Source organism: Cervus canadensis, chromosome 12 (assembly GCF_019320065.1).
Source record: "Cervus canadensis isolate Bull #8, Minnesota chromosome 12, ASM1932006v1, whole genome shotgun sequence".
Taxonomy (NCBI): Eukaryota; Metazoa; Chordata; class Mammalia; order Artiodactyla; family Cervidae; genus Cervus; species Cervus canadensis.
The window spans coordinates 42,763,536-42,779,746 of record NC_057397.1 but is presented as its reverse complement, the minus strand read 5'-3'; positions in this window follow the sequence as shown (position 1 = coordinate 42,779,746).

The following is a 16,211-nucleotide window of genomic DNA, read 5'->3' as shown; positions in this document are numbered from 1 at the left end:
TGTCCCCTCTGAATCCTCTTGTTCAGATTTCAGTTTAAACAATTTTTGCTAGCCCATGTATTAACAGGTAGCTTCATTTACAAGTATTTCAACTAAAGTAGTAAGTTTAGAACAAATATTTTGCAAGTAGTTAGAGTGTATTTGAATATCAAGTGTTTACATAGTGAGGGGTACCTGTACTTCTCTCTCTAATTTACTTTCCGTGCTGTGAAAAGACATATTTTCAACATGAACACTATTCTAATTAATGTTTCCTTCATTTGAGCCACAAATAGTTCTCTATAACTTATGAACAAAAAACTGTAAATTATTCACATGCCATTCAGAGCCACTCATAACCTGGTCTCAACCTATATTTCCAGCCTCATCCTAACCTCCACCAGTAACACTCTAAACCACACAAAGTTACTTGTCCAAATATACACATATACTGAATCTTTTGGAATGTCCTTCTCCATTTAATGGCTTCCCTGGTTGCTCAGATGGTGAAGAGTCTGCCTGCAATTCATGAGACCCAGGTTCGACCCCTGGGTCAGGAAGATCCCCTGGAGAAGGGAATGGTACTTGCTCCAGTATTCTTGCCTGTACAAGAGTTCCATGTATAGAGGAGCCTGGTGGGCTACAGTCGATGGAGTCTCACAGAGTTGGACTCGACTGAGTACTAACTCTTTTCCTTTCACTTTTTTTCTCCATTTGGTACCACACCTAATGTCTCTGTTCTCAAACCTCTTATGGGTCCTCTCCTATCCTCATACTCAGTAGATAATTTTGCTTTCTACTTCACTAAGAAAAATGAGGCCATCAGAAGAGAACAGACAAACACTCACCACCACAACTGTATACCCATTATTATCTGTACCTATAAACTTCGCCTTATGCAGTGTGACTATAAACACACTGTCCATGCATCTATGCAAAGCCAGCCCTTGTATGTTTGTGCTCGATCCTTGCAGTCTTACTGACCCAAGGTCATAACTCCACTGAGATGTCCCTTCAAGAAAAAACTTGCCCTTCAGCTGCAAAGAGGGCAGTTGGATGATGGCCTGCAACTTCAGAGCCTTTTCATTGATCTCAACTTTCAAGGTAAGATTCTGGCTTCCTACATAGCCCTCGGCAAATGATGAATCATTAAGAAGATATGAGGATCCATTCATTTCTCCTCAACATCGGAAATCTTTGCTCCAGAGTTTCTCCTGTTTCGTATAAAGCTCTTCCTACTCAGTCTTGTGTCCATTGCTTTACATTACACAGATATTAGATCTGAATGGCAGATCTGAAAGCTTCCCCTTCCTAATCATTTTCCTTCCCCTTTTATCTTTCAAACATTTCTTACAGGGAACCTCTTGCAACTCTAACTTCATCTCAACTTCTGCTTCCTGAAGGACCAGAGCTGACATGTACTCAGAGTAGTTTGAGAGTTTGGTTTGAGGATTGAATCCCTCACTACCCAACTACCAATAAGGATGCCAGTTGTCAGAGCGTTGCCAGGACATCTTCCATGAAATTCAAGACAAATTGTTGCCTACAGTAGGAACGTGTGTTGCCTACAGCAAAGAAAGAACCTCTTTGGGCTCTAGACTATTCTGTTCTGTTGCTGTACTAGCCCATCTCTTAAGCTATGCTCTCCATGGACAGAATCCCCTTAGAAGTGTATGGGCAGCATCACTGACTCATGCTGTCCTCTGCCATCATCACTCTAACATCCTCTGCCATCCATCAGTCCATCTGGCCAAGTCACCTTCTAGTCAACCTACCATATTTTATTATCTTTCTTCCATTTCAAAACAATTTCCATGCCTCTTCCAGTTTTTGAGGTTCCTTCTTGGGCACTACCTTTTTGTCCAGGGAAGAATTACGTCAAACACACTCCTGGGGTGGAAATTTTGAAGGCTCAAATGTAGTGCCAGGATTCCAATTTGGAACTCAGAGGGTCAAGAGTTCCATAGTTAGTGCACACTCAGCACTTCACTCCCTTGCATGGCTGGTGTACATCAGATTATAAACTCTTTTAATGACACAGCTTGTGTTTTATTCATCTTCGTATCTTTCCTAGCATCTGGCACAGTGTGTTGCTCAATAAAGAATTGGTAAATGGAAATAAATAGAATAAAATGGAACTTAATGTTCTTGGAAACTCTTGAGTAGTTTAATTGCCTAGCCATGAGGTTATTTTCATTTTATTTGAATCTCTTCTATTATTTTTAATATAAAAAATTTATACATATAATAAAATTATAGTACCACAATGTAGAGATAGTCACTGTTGTAACTTCTTTTTCACTTCATTCTAATATTTTTCATACACTTTTTAACTTAGATATCAATATCTTTTTGTATGCTGTAAAGGCTTTTTTAAACTGAATTTATTTTCTGTTATTTACCTTAAGAAATGATATTGAATACACAAGATTTAACTTTAATTTGATAAAGGTTAATTGTCAAAAACCTACTGCTAACCTCCTACAATTGGGCAAATGTCAGGTGAATTCTATTTTTTATGTAGAACAAGATAAGAACATAAATAGTATTCATTCACCTATTCAGTTCTTTACTTTTCAACAAATAATTATAAGGCCTCTTTTATATGCCAGACAGTTATATGCATTGAGGATATGACAGTAAGCAAAACAGACAAAAAATATCTGCCCTTATAGACATTATGTTGGGGAGAAAGAGAAGCAAAAAAAGAAAAGAAAAACAAATTGATCTAAGTGTTAAGACCATGCTAAGTAGTTATAAATGTTGTAGAAAAAAATAAATAAAACAAGAAAGATAGATAAAAAGTGTTTGCAGAGTACTCTCTGTCCATTTTAAGTGTCCTAGGGAGGGACTATCTAAGCAAATACTTGAAAGAAGTGAAGGAGTAATGTGGATATTGAGATAAAAGCTTTCCAGACAGACATAAAATGAAATGTAAAGCATAACTTGGACTAAAGTGCAGCAAGTAAGGTGCTCTGGTTGCAAAGCACTCTTTCTCAGCTCATGCAAATGCAGCTGATCCTGGAAAGCCCGCAGGCAAACTGTACCTGGTAAGTTTCAAGGATAGAAAGGTGTTCAGAGTGTCTGGTGGAAGAGGACCAAAGCAGAGAGCAGCTCACTGAGGTCAGAGGTCTGAGGCGGCACAGTAAGACCTCCTAGGTATTGGCAGGATGTTGTCTTTGGTCTGAGTAAAAATACAGTCATTGTAGAGTTTTAAGCTGAGAAATATTTTAGTATAATTTTCTTAAAAAGAGGAATATATATGGAAGAGAATGAGATGAAACTGCCACTATTTGCAGGTAATGTAGTTAACTTAGAAAACCTAAAAAAAAAAAAACCACAGAAATAATGTTGGAAAAGTCAGAGATAAGCATCGTTGCTAGATTTGAGATCACCTTATGAAACCAGTTGTATTCCTCTCTGATGAAATGATTTATAAGAGCACATTTTTTAAAACATGTGCAATATCTAGGCACTAACTGAGCAAAAATATCCATAATTTTTTTGGAAAAAATTTTTAACTTTATTAAAGGTATAAAATTGATTAGAATAAACTGAGATATTCATAACTTAATATTTAGAGATACCAACTCTAAATCTTGTATCCAAAGAAGTCAACAAATTTAATAGTGCTTAAATCAATAGTGGTTCCTCTATCAGTAATTAAAAAATATAATAGAAATTAAAATATTCTATCAAAGCAACAAATCCTATCAACAAATTTATAAAAATTGATCAAGATTTCATCAAGAATTATCTTAAACTCTATTAAATATGTAAAAGAAAATTTACAAAGTGTAGCAGTATACCATGATCATGAGTAAGGCTAATTAGTATAATAAACATGCTACTTTCCCCAAATTAATGTAAAATGTAATGCTATTCCAACCAAAATTCCATATAAACTCATTCCAAAACTTGGATAAAAATATAAAAATAAATGAATAGTTGTTCATTTTTAAGATGAACAGGAAAGCGAGAAGCTTTCATGGCTAGACATAATGAAGCCAGAAATAGGGTGTAGTACATAAAAACAAATAAATATACCAATAAAATGTAATAGAGAGCCCCAAATAGACCTGTGTAAATATGGGAAACTGATTTATCATTGTGGTGACCCTCACTAACTGTTGGGAAATGTTGAGTTGTTGAATAGATAGGCTTGGACAAAATGGCTCATTATATTTTAAAAAATGGGATTGGATTTCTACTTCACACCAAATATAAAAACACACAGGGATTCAGCCCAATCTTGAAAGGGAAAATTATAAAACTAACAGAAGAAAATGTATGGGAACATTTTTGTAAGTTTGAAATGAGAACTTCTTAAGTAAAGTTCCCAAAGCACAAGCCATAAGGTGAAAAAATTATTTGCAAATTCAGTTCAGTTCAGTCGATCAGTCGTGTGTGACTCTTTGCGACCCCATGAATCACAGCATGCCAGGCCTCCCTGTCCATAACCAACTCCTGGAGTTAACATGTCCATCGAGTCGGTGATGCCACCCAGCCATCTCATCCTCTGTGGTCCCCTTCTCCTCCTGCCCCCAATCCCTCCCAGCATCAGGGTTTTTTCCAGTGAGTCAACTCTTTGCATGAGGTGGCCAAAATTGGAGTTTCAGCTTCAGCATCAGTCCTTCCAATGAACACCCAGGACTGATCTTTAGGATGGACTGGTTGGATCTCCTTGCAGTCCAAGGGACTCTCAAGAGTCTTCTCCAACACCACAGTTCAAAAGCACCAATTCTTCGGGGCTCAGCTTTCTTCACAGTCCAACTCTCACATCCATACATGACCACTGGAAAAACCATAGCCTTGCCCAGATGGACCTTTGTTGGCAAAGGAATGTCTCTGCTTTTTAATATGCTATCTAGGTTGGTCATAACTTTCCTTCCAAGGAGTAAGCATCTTTTAATTTCATGGCTGCAATCACCATCTGCAGTGATTTTGGAGCCCCCCAAAATAAGGTCTGACACTGTTTCCACTGTTTCTCCATCTATTTCCCATGAAGTGATGGGACCAGATGCCATGATCTTAGTTTTCTGAATGTTGAGCTTTAAGCCAACTTTTTCACTCTCCTCTTTCACTTTCATCAAGAGGCTTTTTAGTTCCTCTTCACTTTCTGCCATAAGGGTGGTGTCATCTGCATACTTAAGGATGTTTTAATATAAAACACATCATTGACAAAATTAACCTATGCAGACTTATTGGGATAGATACCAACAATGTGAAAAACTAACAGAAGTTAAATATCTAGAATAGTCAAATAATTTCTATAAATGTACATTAAAAACTGGTGAACTAAGTTAAAAAATGGGCAAAGGTTATAAATAGGCAATTCACAGACAATGAAACGTGAAAAGCTAACAAATATAAAATGAGATGCTTAATGCACAAGTAATCAGAGAAATGTAATTCAGAATTACATTAAATTATTTTATACCCATTAATTTGGCAAACATCATAAAGTGGCGTATATAAGTGTAAGTGCCTGACAATTAGTCTTTTAGATTATAGTCCAAACAACTGATACTTAGCTTTTGGTTCCTGGGGAATATTACTCAGCAACAAAAAAAGAACAAAGTAATGCCATCTGCAGCAACATGGCTGCAACTAGAGATTATCATACTAAGTGAAGTTAAAGTCAGAATGAGAAAGACAAGTACCATATGATATCACTTATATGTAGACTCTAAAATATGGCACAAATGAACCTATCTATGAAACAGAATCACAAACATAGAGAACAGACTGGTGGCTGCCAAGAAAAAGAGGCTTGCAGGAGGGCTGGAGTGGGAATTTTGGGGTTAGCAGACAAAAGTTTTTATAAAGAGAATGGATAAATAAGAAGGTCCTGCTGTGTAGCACAGAGAACTATATTCAATAGCGATGATAAATCATACAGAAAGAATATAAAAATGAATGTGTATATATATATATATATGTATAACAATCACTTTGCTGCACAACAGAAATTAATATAACATTGTAAATCAACTATACCTCAATTTAAAAAAAAAAACAAACTTGTTTTTTTTCAAAGTTCCAGGATGGCTGTGACTGAGGTGCATCTAGCAATCATAATAAGAACCACAAGAGCCATTCCAGCGCAACATTGGCTCCATCAGGGAAATGTCTGTGGGCTCTTGCCATGAATAGTACAGGGCCAAGTGAGAGCCTGGTGGGCTTCCCTGGTGGGTTTCCCTGGTGGCTCAGCTGGTAAAGAATCTGCCTGCGATATGGGAGACCTGGGTTCAATCCCTGGGTTGGGAAGATACCTTAGAGAAGGGAATGGCTACCCACTCCAGTATTCTGGCCTGGAGAATACAATGGCCTATTCCATGGGGTCGCAAAGAGTCAGACACGACTAAGCGACTTTCACAGTATTTTGCCCTGTGCAAAATAATAGCTCCATTCTAAGTGAGCGCCTCCTGGCATTCCTAGCCTATAGCATCACTATAGGCAGACTGACCCCACACAAAACAAGAGTAACAACATATTTCACATATTTATGGTTGAAAGGAAACACACATGCAGATGGAATTGTAGGCTAATGCAGTTACCTGCAAAGCAATTTGAAGAATTTAATGAAATTAAATATTAGGGGAAAAAAGAAACTAAATATTAGTAAACCCTAGTAATTCCCTTCTTAATATATATCCCAGAGAGGATCATCCTTAGGTCCATACAAGAATGAGCTTCTTGGTATTGTGTATTTAGATGTGGCATTGATAGCAACCCAGACATGCATCTATGGATAGAAAGATGAATAGAGAGTGGTGAGCATGTTCAGTGTTCACTAAGTAGCTGTCACAAGTAACCCAGAAGACGAATATGCAAAACAAATGGCAGTGGAAAAAGAACTAAGAACTGTGAGATATAACGCGCCATGTATTTATGCAAGCTTGAAACATATATATACATAAAACAACATTCATTTTTTCAAAGAACCATACATCTTTAAGAGCATTCGAGTGAGTGCCCTTGCTGGGAAAAGGAGAATGGAGAAGTGAACAGTAAAGGAGATAGAACTAAAAAGAAATAAATAAGAGCAAGACATGTCCATCAATGATAACACTGAACTACTTGGGAAATACAATTATTTCAGTGCTTTATCTTTGAGGTCTAGAGGGAAGAAAATAATTTAAATATAAAAGTAGATAAAACTGGGGGGAGACTAGATCTTCTTTAAAGTCAACTCTCTAATGTTCTGGTTTTCTATGACACATGAGATCCTTCTGCACTAAGTCTTGAGAGAGAATTTGTATCATTTTCCATTAATAGGATGGAGCCAAACACCTGCAATCCCAGTAAATGTAGACAAACTAGGCTCGGGGGAGCTAGTTTCACATCATCTGTCAGCAAGGACATCAGAGAGAAGGTGGGAAATCAAAATCATCTTCTCCGGGCTACAGGCCCTGGCTATGACTCTCCAGACACCAGTCCCAACAATTCTCAATCTTCCTATAACTCTCAGTATTTCTTAATTGCTTGGTACTCCTTATTCTACCCTGGAGGCCTCTTGGTGTATCCAGTTGAGTTAAGGAGAGAACTAAAACAATAAGCAGGTAAGTAAAAATTATGGAGTCCCTGAGCAAACATTCTGTCCCAAGAATCCACAGTGTGGTGTGCAGAGAGCAGCAAAAACTAAGTTTTTATAGGTGATTTTAATCCAATAAGGTTAATTAGGACCCCAGAGAGGTGCTTATGGGAAGATGGAATCCTGCTCAATATAATAAAAGCAAAGTATCCTTAAGAACTAGAAGAGACAACAGTGAAATTGGCAACCACAGAATTTAGCTGGGTTCCTATTCTTGTGCACCCTTCTGGTAGAATTGAATATTATAAAGGCTTAGAAAAAGTATGAAGGGAAGCTATCACCGGGTGAGGATGTCTGGATGACAAATCTCTAGAGAGATTTAGAGACCCTTATATTAATAACATGGAGATTGCATGATTCCTTGATGTGTGTCTTTTGTGTTTGTGTGTTTGCACACACAGAGAGCATAGACTCTTGGTGATGAGGCGATTAAGCAGTAAGACACTGCTTCAGAGAATGTTGAATTAAGTTACAAACACAGCTCATCTTTATGGAGTTCTTTCCATCTCTATAAAGCTCTGGAGGGTTTTTTGGCTTGTTTTTATGATCTTCATAGAGAAATGCATTCACCATACAGCACTTGCCAGCAAAAACATAAATAAATAAATAAAGCAATGTACAGAGTGTACACTGCTGTTACAGAAACAAGCAGAAAAATACTGGGAAAGGATGAAACATTAATGTGATTTGCTGATTTCCTGGTGGCTTCATGGCTTCCCTAGTGGCTCAGATGGTAAAGAATCTGCCCACAATGCAGGAGACTCGGGTTTGATTCCTGGATTGGGCACTTCCCCTGGAGAAGGGAATGGCAACCCACTCCAGTATTCCTGCCTGGAGAATTCCACGGACAGAGGAACCTGCAGGCTACAATCCGTGGGATCACAAATAGACACTACTGAGTGGCTAACACTAACACTTTCAGTTTCACTTTGCTGATTCTATGTTACTACACTCAAAACCAGACACACGGCCTCCATAAGCTCCAAAATAAAAGGAAATGAAATTGGGACTGAAATAAAACTATATACAATGAAGATTAACATCAGTGAAACTCATTTGCATGTTCACCCAACAAAAAATCATTTCCTCTCAGTGCTGTGGGTTCCACCACAGAAAACTCAGGATGCAAAAGTTGAAGAATGCAGACCAGAACAGAACAGAACACAGTCCCTTGGTAGATTTATAAACCTCAGAACTTGACGTTAATGTTATTGGTTATTTCCGGAGGTGATCACCTACTGGTCCCTGTGTGTCCTGGCGTCTAAGTGAAGAGGAATGTGAGATTGGATTTATTACTTCATATGTGCCTGGGGAGTCCCAGGGACAGAGGAGCCTGGTGGGCTACAGTCCACGGGGTCGCACAGAGTCAGACGTGACTGAAGCAATTTAGCACCGCACAGCATGTGTCCTTTAATAGTTTGTTTCGTATATGTGTGTACACAGCATGCTACTCTTTTAATTGAGTACTGGGTTAAGCATGTCAACAAATACATATTTTGTCTTTATAAAATCCTTAGCTAAAGGACTTCCTTTGTGGTCTAGTGGCTAAAAATTGCCTGCCAGTGTGGGGGGTCATGAGTTTGTTTGAGCCCTGGACCAGGCAGATTCCACATACCATGGGGTAACTAAGCCTGTGTGCCTTATCTACTGAGTCCACATGCCTAGAGTCCATGCTCTGCAACGAAAGAGTAGCCCTCACTCACGGCAATTAAAGAAAGTCTGTGCACAGCAGTTAAGCCAGACACCAGCAGAAAAGCCACATACCAGCACAGCCAAAAATAAATAAACAAATTATAAAATTATAAAAAATATCCTTACCTAGAAATCATTTGGGGTATTGCTGTGGATATAATCCTAAACTTCCCTGATATTTAGAATCAGTACCCAGCTGTCCAAGGAGAGACAGGCAACACCCATTAGGTCCATGATTCTGTTTGTAAAAGATAAACATCTCTCTTGGGATGTGCTATGCCCTCTACTAGTGACTCCACAGTCCTTGAGTCCAGAGGACAGATAATAGGTAGCGTTCTGCACTTGATTCTTGCCTTTCTTCTCTGAATTTCCTTAGCCCTTCTCTGATTCAGCAAAGCACAGTCAATCTGCAGACCCATGAGTATGAAAGTTACTAATTTTTAAATCATTTGTTGTGAAAGTGAAAGTGTTAGTTGCTCAGTCGTGCCAGACTCTTTCAACCCGATGGACTGTAGCCAGGCTCCTCTATCTATGAGATTTCCCAGGCAGAAAACTGGAGGGGCATGCCATTTCCTTTTCCAGGGCATCTTCCCTACCCAGGGATTGAAGCCCCAGATCTCCTGCGTTGTAGGCAGATTCTTTACCATCTGAGCCACCAGGGAAGACATCATCTGTTATATAGCCAGACATTTCATACCTTAGATAGCTTTTAATTTCTATGTATTCAAAACTTCCCCAAATACAACATCTTTTTGAGAGCTGAGTGCCGAGAGCTCTGTATAGTCGTTACAGCTTCACACTATACCTGAGTAGCTTTCTTTGATGACAGAGAAATCATTTTTCGACCCTCCAAAATCTTCCAAAGTTGCAAGGTCCCTCTGGCCTATATCCTTCTGAGGATGAAAGAAAGAAGAAAAGAGAACATAGCTGCTTCATTAAAAGTTCAAGAGCAGGGTGGTGCCTGAGACTGTATACTGTTCTATGATACTTGTATCTTGATGGTTTTGTATAGTCATAAGAACTGGAACCCTATTAGCATTAATTTTCTCCATGTCTCCATTGAGGAGAGAAAGTACAATCTCCTCTTCATAGATAAGACCCCTTGCAAAATCTGGTCTAAATAAAATGAGATAAAAAGTCTCCACAGCCAAGGCTTCCCTGGTGGCTCAGAGGTGAAGAATCCACCTGCCAATGCAAGAGATGCTGGTTTGATCCCTGATCTGGGAAGATACCACATGCCATGGAGCGCCGAAGCCCATGTGCCATAGCAATTGAGCCTGTGCTCTAGAGTGCGGGAGCCACAATGACTGAGTCCACATGCCACAACTACTGGACCCACAAACTACAACTACTAAAACCCACATGCCCAAAAACCCATGCTCCATAACAAGAGAAGCCACCACAATCAGAAGCCTGTGCACCACGACTAGAGAGAAACCCCTGCAGCATAGTCAAAAATAAATAAATAGAATTATTTTAAAAAAAGAGTCATCATAATTTTGTCACCAATAGTCAACATAAAACATGAAGACTTGGGCGGGGGACAGGAGTGCTATTGTAAGACGAAAGCAAATATGTCACCCATTAGGGTGACTTCTGAGGACATCCGGGAGATTATAGTGAGGTTGTAGTCTTGGGGAGAGAAAATAACTCACCATAGATTAAAACCGATGCTCCAATATCAAAACCACATGTGTTTACTTCCTACCACCAAAACTCACTCGGCCAGGAAATTAGATCTAGAAGAAAGCAGTGATGTTGCTTTCAAATAGATGGATTCGGTGAATCCCTTCACCTCTGTCAGGTTACAGTACCTTCAACTGTAGTTTAGGGAAAATGACCTTATCAATATTGGACTGAAAACTGAAGCAAAGGAAATTTAGAAGACAGATTTGGAAGCTGCCAGGGACTTTACAAATTAAATGAAACAGGATGATAATGATTAGGGCATTTTATATTGTGTCTATTCCAACACAGTTCTATACTTGGACTTGTTCTATATTTAAACACTAACTTCGTATTTTGAGGGGAAACAATTATTGGAAAAATAAATAAATAAAAATGAAAACACATATATTAAAAAGAGGAACCAACCTATGCTATCGAACAGTTGAAATGTGTATGGTGGGATTGGTTGATTCTAGTCTCTACCTTATATGGGTCAAAACTTAAACAGTGTAAGACAGTGTCTTTTAAACCAATGCCATAAAATTTGACTTTGTTTCACTTCCATTTTAAATATAATTCAACTGTCTTTCAACAAAGATTTATTCTGAAGCCAGCTCTTTCACTTCCCATTAAGTTAGTGTATTTTATTTGCATGAAAATCAAAATTGATTTGATGCTATTGTCCGGCCAGTCTGTGAGTAGGAGGCAGAAAAGATTGCTAAGGATAAAAATTGCCAAAGGGAAAAAGGACATAATTTTTGAAATTTAGCTGTAAACAGCACTCTTTTTCCATTATCAAATTGTCATTAGAATTTCCAAAGAGCTGCTGAAGGATCGGCCTGTGTCCAACTTAGATTCCAAACTTTCACCCTGCTTGACATCATTCTCTGAGTGAATTCTCTGTCACCCCCCAGAAAGAAAAAATTCCATCAGTTGCCACCAATGAAGAAAGCATATTAACAGTATGTGGAATGTTCCACACAATCACATCATTTAAAAGCTTGGTGTCCTCCCAAATAAATTCTTTGTCAATGGTTATCCTGCTTTCTGCTTTACTGGAATCTAGTTCTTCAACTCCATTGTTTGGGTGTATAATAATGTAGGAATTTGGTTTTACAATATATAAAGAAAAGGCTAGAATTTATCTATAAACATTACTTGTCTTAGCAAACTTATCTGTTTGTTCAATGTTTCAATAGCACAAATGTTCCTCAAGATTTCAAGCTATTTCAAAACATGGTCATAAGACATTGAAAACAGGCTAGAAAAAAAAAAGAAATCGAGTCGAAGATAATAGAAATAAACATTTATTGAGATGTTAGTGTATGCCAAGTATCAATCCTTGAATGATTTGTCTACATATGCTCTGGTAATCCTCATAATTATTCTCTAAGATGAAAGTCATTCCCATTTTATGAAGACAGAGATTCAGAGAGGTTGTGTTTATTGCCCAAGGTCACACAGCCATTAAAAGGCAAAGCTGGTATTTATGTATTTTTTATTTTTATTTTTTAAATATGTATTTATTTTTAGTTGATTGATGATTGGTTCACAATATTGGTTTGATTTCTGTCATCCATAAACATGAAATCAACCATAGGTGTACATATGTCCCCTCCCAAAGCTGGTATTTAGATCAATTTTTTTTCCCTTTAAATCTCACTTTGCTTCTACTGAACTCTCTATCCTCAACAATCAAGTCTGGTTTCAGTGATATAGCAATCAAAGGTTCCATTAGATAACCTAAAAGAGAAATTAGTAGGAAAAAACCCCCCATATATTGGCATTTTGAATGCTCAGGGAAAGAATTTTCTTTGTTAGAAAGGTACTACAACTGGTAACTTCAGCTCTGGAAAGTGAGAATGTGATGGTATGAGTAAGAGAAGAGAAGCTCAACAGCTCTGCTTAAGAAGGACATCAGCATTTGGATCTGGAATAAAGGCAATGGAAGGAGGGGAACATGGAAGAGCGATGGAGGTGGACAGCATAACACCTAGAGTGTGTGTATAACAGTGTCTGTAGCCTGTCAAGAAACGCTGTGTGTAAGAAAGAAAAGAAACGCTGTCTGGGAGAAATGGCCAGTGACAAATTGTCCAGAAGATTTTTCATAACAAGGGTTTGCCTACATTCAGTATTCAAGTTATTTGCTATGTGTCTCTATGAAAACATCCTTTATCTTCTGATAAAATCTATCCCACATTCTACTCACAACACTTGGATGAGAAGTATCCAAAAAGAAAAAGAGATGCTGATGAGAGATTAGTAAGACATAGGGTTCAGAAGGCACAGGAAACTGGAAGCAGAGATGTCCATGTGGCCGTAAGAAGGCCACTGGGCATTCCATGAATAAGGTTGAGGGAATGGGTTAGTGTATATAAAAGTCAACGATATCACATACCTGAATTATTTATTTAATTATTATATATTTAATCAGCTAGATTCTATTTCTCCTGGTATCAGTTTTCTCAGCCTACCAGCAGTGTGTCAATAAACAAAATGCCTAGAAAGTTACTGACATCATAACTTTCAAACCCTTTCAATATCTTCTGACACATGGTTGTGATTGGAAAATGGTAGCAAAATTCCTTTCTCACATACCTACTATTCTCCTGGGATATCACCCTCTGCTCTCCTGTATCTTTTTTCTCCCAAAGAACCATGCAGGAATGAAAAGAACCCTTTTAGATAATAAACTGGGGATACATGGTCTAGGAAATCTGGAGTTTCGTCAAGTGTTGTGCTATCTACCATCAATGATTGATTGATTGCATAAGTGATTTGGATGACCTTTTGCAAAGGGTCATCCAAGTCACTTCCCTGCCAGATAGCCTTAGAGCATGGTATTCCTCTTTTTATAGGCCTCTGAACAACACAAGGATTTCTAGCCACCAAATTTACTTATAGAACCCCTGTTAAAACAATAATAATTTGAAGTAAAAATAAACATCTAGTTTGCTCTTCTAACAATTACAAGAATCCTTTCCCTAATAACCCCAATGGGATTATCACTCATCCTCTTGAACACATCCAATGACAAGAGCATTTCAGAAGGAGATTCTTTCTATGTTTAAATAATGTGAACCATTAGAAAACATCTCCTTATATTGAAGTTAAATTACGCGTCTCGTCCTAGATTGGCTCTTGCATCTGGAATTCCATAGGTGGTTTTCTTCTTCCATCTGTCTGTTCTTCAGTTACTTGATGATGACTCTCAAGTCACTACCCTAGTCACACTAAATGTACTCAGTCCTTTCAATCATTTCCAGATGGTGGATCATACAAGCAGCCACTTCTGAGTCCTTTCCATTGACCAATGTTCCTCATAATTGTGTGTTGTGTGGAAAGGAAACCTAAGCTCCAGATTTGTTCCTTTTTTGGCTATGCGGGGTCTTGGTTGCTGCATGCTGGCTTTCTCTTGTTGTGGCGAGCCAAGCGTACCCTTGTTGTGGAGCATGGGTTCTATGGGCACAAGCTTCAGTAGTTGTGGCACATGGGCTTAGTTTCCCCGTGGCATGTGAAATCTTCCTGAACCAGGGTTCGAACCCATATCCCCTTCATTCATCCTTGGCAAATGGATTCTCAACCCCTGGACCACGAAGAAAGTCCCAGATGTGTTCTTAAGTGGGCAAAATTCATTGGCACCTTTCTGCCAATGGGTCTTTTAATAAAGGAAAATGAAATGACTTTAGCCTCTTGTGACATTATATCAAATTCAAATCATACTGAGATTGCCATTGCTTCATTATTCAAACTGACTTTTTCTGATGTCTTCAACCCCATGTTACCTTACACACATTTTTCACTCCTTTGAAAAGTTTAACAGAAGTCTTTCATTAACTTGTCCTATTTGATAGTATTAAGGGTACCAAGACCCAAGTCATAACACTTTGTAATGCTGGGGTGATGTAAAAGGGTCAAAAATTATATGACTAGTAGAATCATGCAAGTCAGACATGATATTATTTTTAGACTCATGGCTTCCACCATGTCATAAAGGTCACAGGGCTCAAGTGCAACTCAGAAAAACTTTTACAAAGATTTTGTATGTCTTGTTAGTATACTGTTGTTAGTATAATGGGCTTCTCTGGTGGCTCAGATAGTAAAGAAATCACCTGCAATGCAGGAGACCTGGGTTTGATCTCTGGGTTGGGAAGCTCCCCTGGAGGAGGGCATGGCAACCCACTCCAGTATTCTTGCCTGAAGAATCCCGTGGACAGAAGAGACCGGTGGGCTATGGTCCATAGGGTCACACAGAGTTGGACACGACTGAAGCGACTTAGCACGCACGCATGTTAGTGTCATGTATTGTTGATTCTATGTTCAATTTTCCCCTCTTGTTTACTATGATCACTCACTTAACAAAAGGGCAGAGAAACAGGAACCTAGCACTATCTTATCCAGGAATGGTATCTCTTCCTTAGAGACTCTTATTTAATGTCATAAGTCTGGTAGTAAGTCTGGAAGATCACAAGTTAACTGAATTTTCTATATTCTGAAAAGTTGTACCATATCAGAAAGATATTAGAAAAAAAAAGTCATAGTAATGTTAAGAAAAATAACTAGGAAAAATAAAAAAGACTATTATTCAAAAACATTATAACACAGGGACTAGGATACAGCATTAGGTAGAGAGGGACGAGAGAAAGATGAGCTTCTGGGAATTCACTTCTAACTCTAATATTAAACCTCTGTATAAACATGAATACCAGACCTCTGAGTCACTAGGCATCTTTTCACAACACTATGCTTCTTTTTATACCATCTCAAAACAAGCCCACCTCTGTCATAAGTGTTAGAATAACTTCCACAGTATCTCTTTAAAGTAATCATCTAGATTCTGCTTGAAAGACCTCATGATAGGAAACTCACAGATGTTAAGTCGGCCCAGTTCATCACTGCAAAGCTCATACCTCATACCTTAGAAAGTTTATTGGTTTATTGTCAGACTCTGAAAGTGAACTGTGTTTGGTCCTTATAACCACCACAGAGATTTCACGTCTATATGAACAAAGACTAAGAGAGAACAGAGACTAAGGAAAGGAGCAGTGTATATTTAAAATGGATAACAGGGACCTATTGTATAGCACAGGGAACTGTGCTCAATGTTATGTGGCAGTCTGGATGGGAGGGGAGTTTGGAGGAGAATGGATACGTGTATATGTATGGCAGAGGCACTTTACTCTCCAGCTGAGACTGTCACAACATAGCTAATCAGCTATCGTTGTTTAGTGACTAAGTTGTGTCTGACTCTTTGCTGCCCCATGGACTGCAGCAT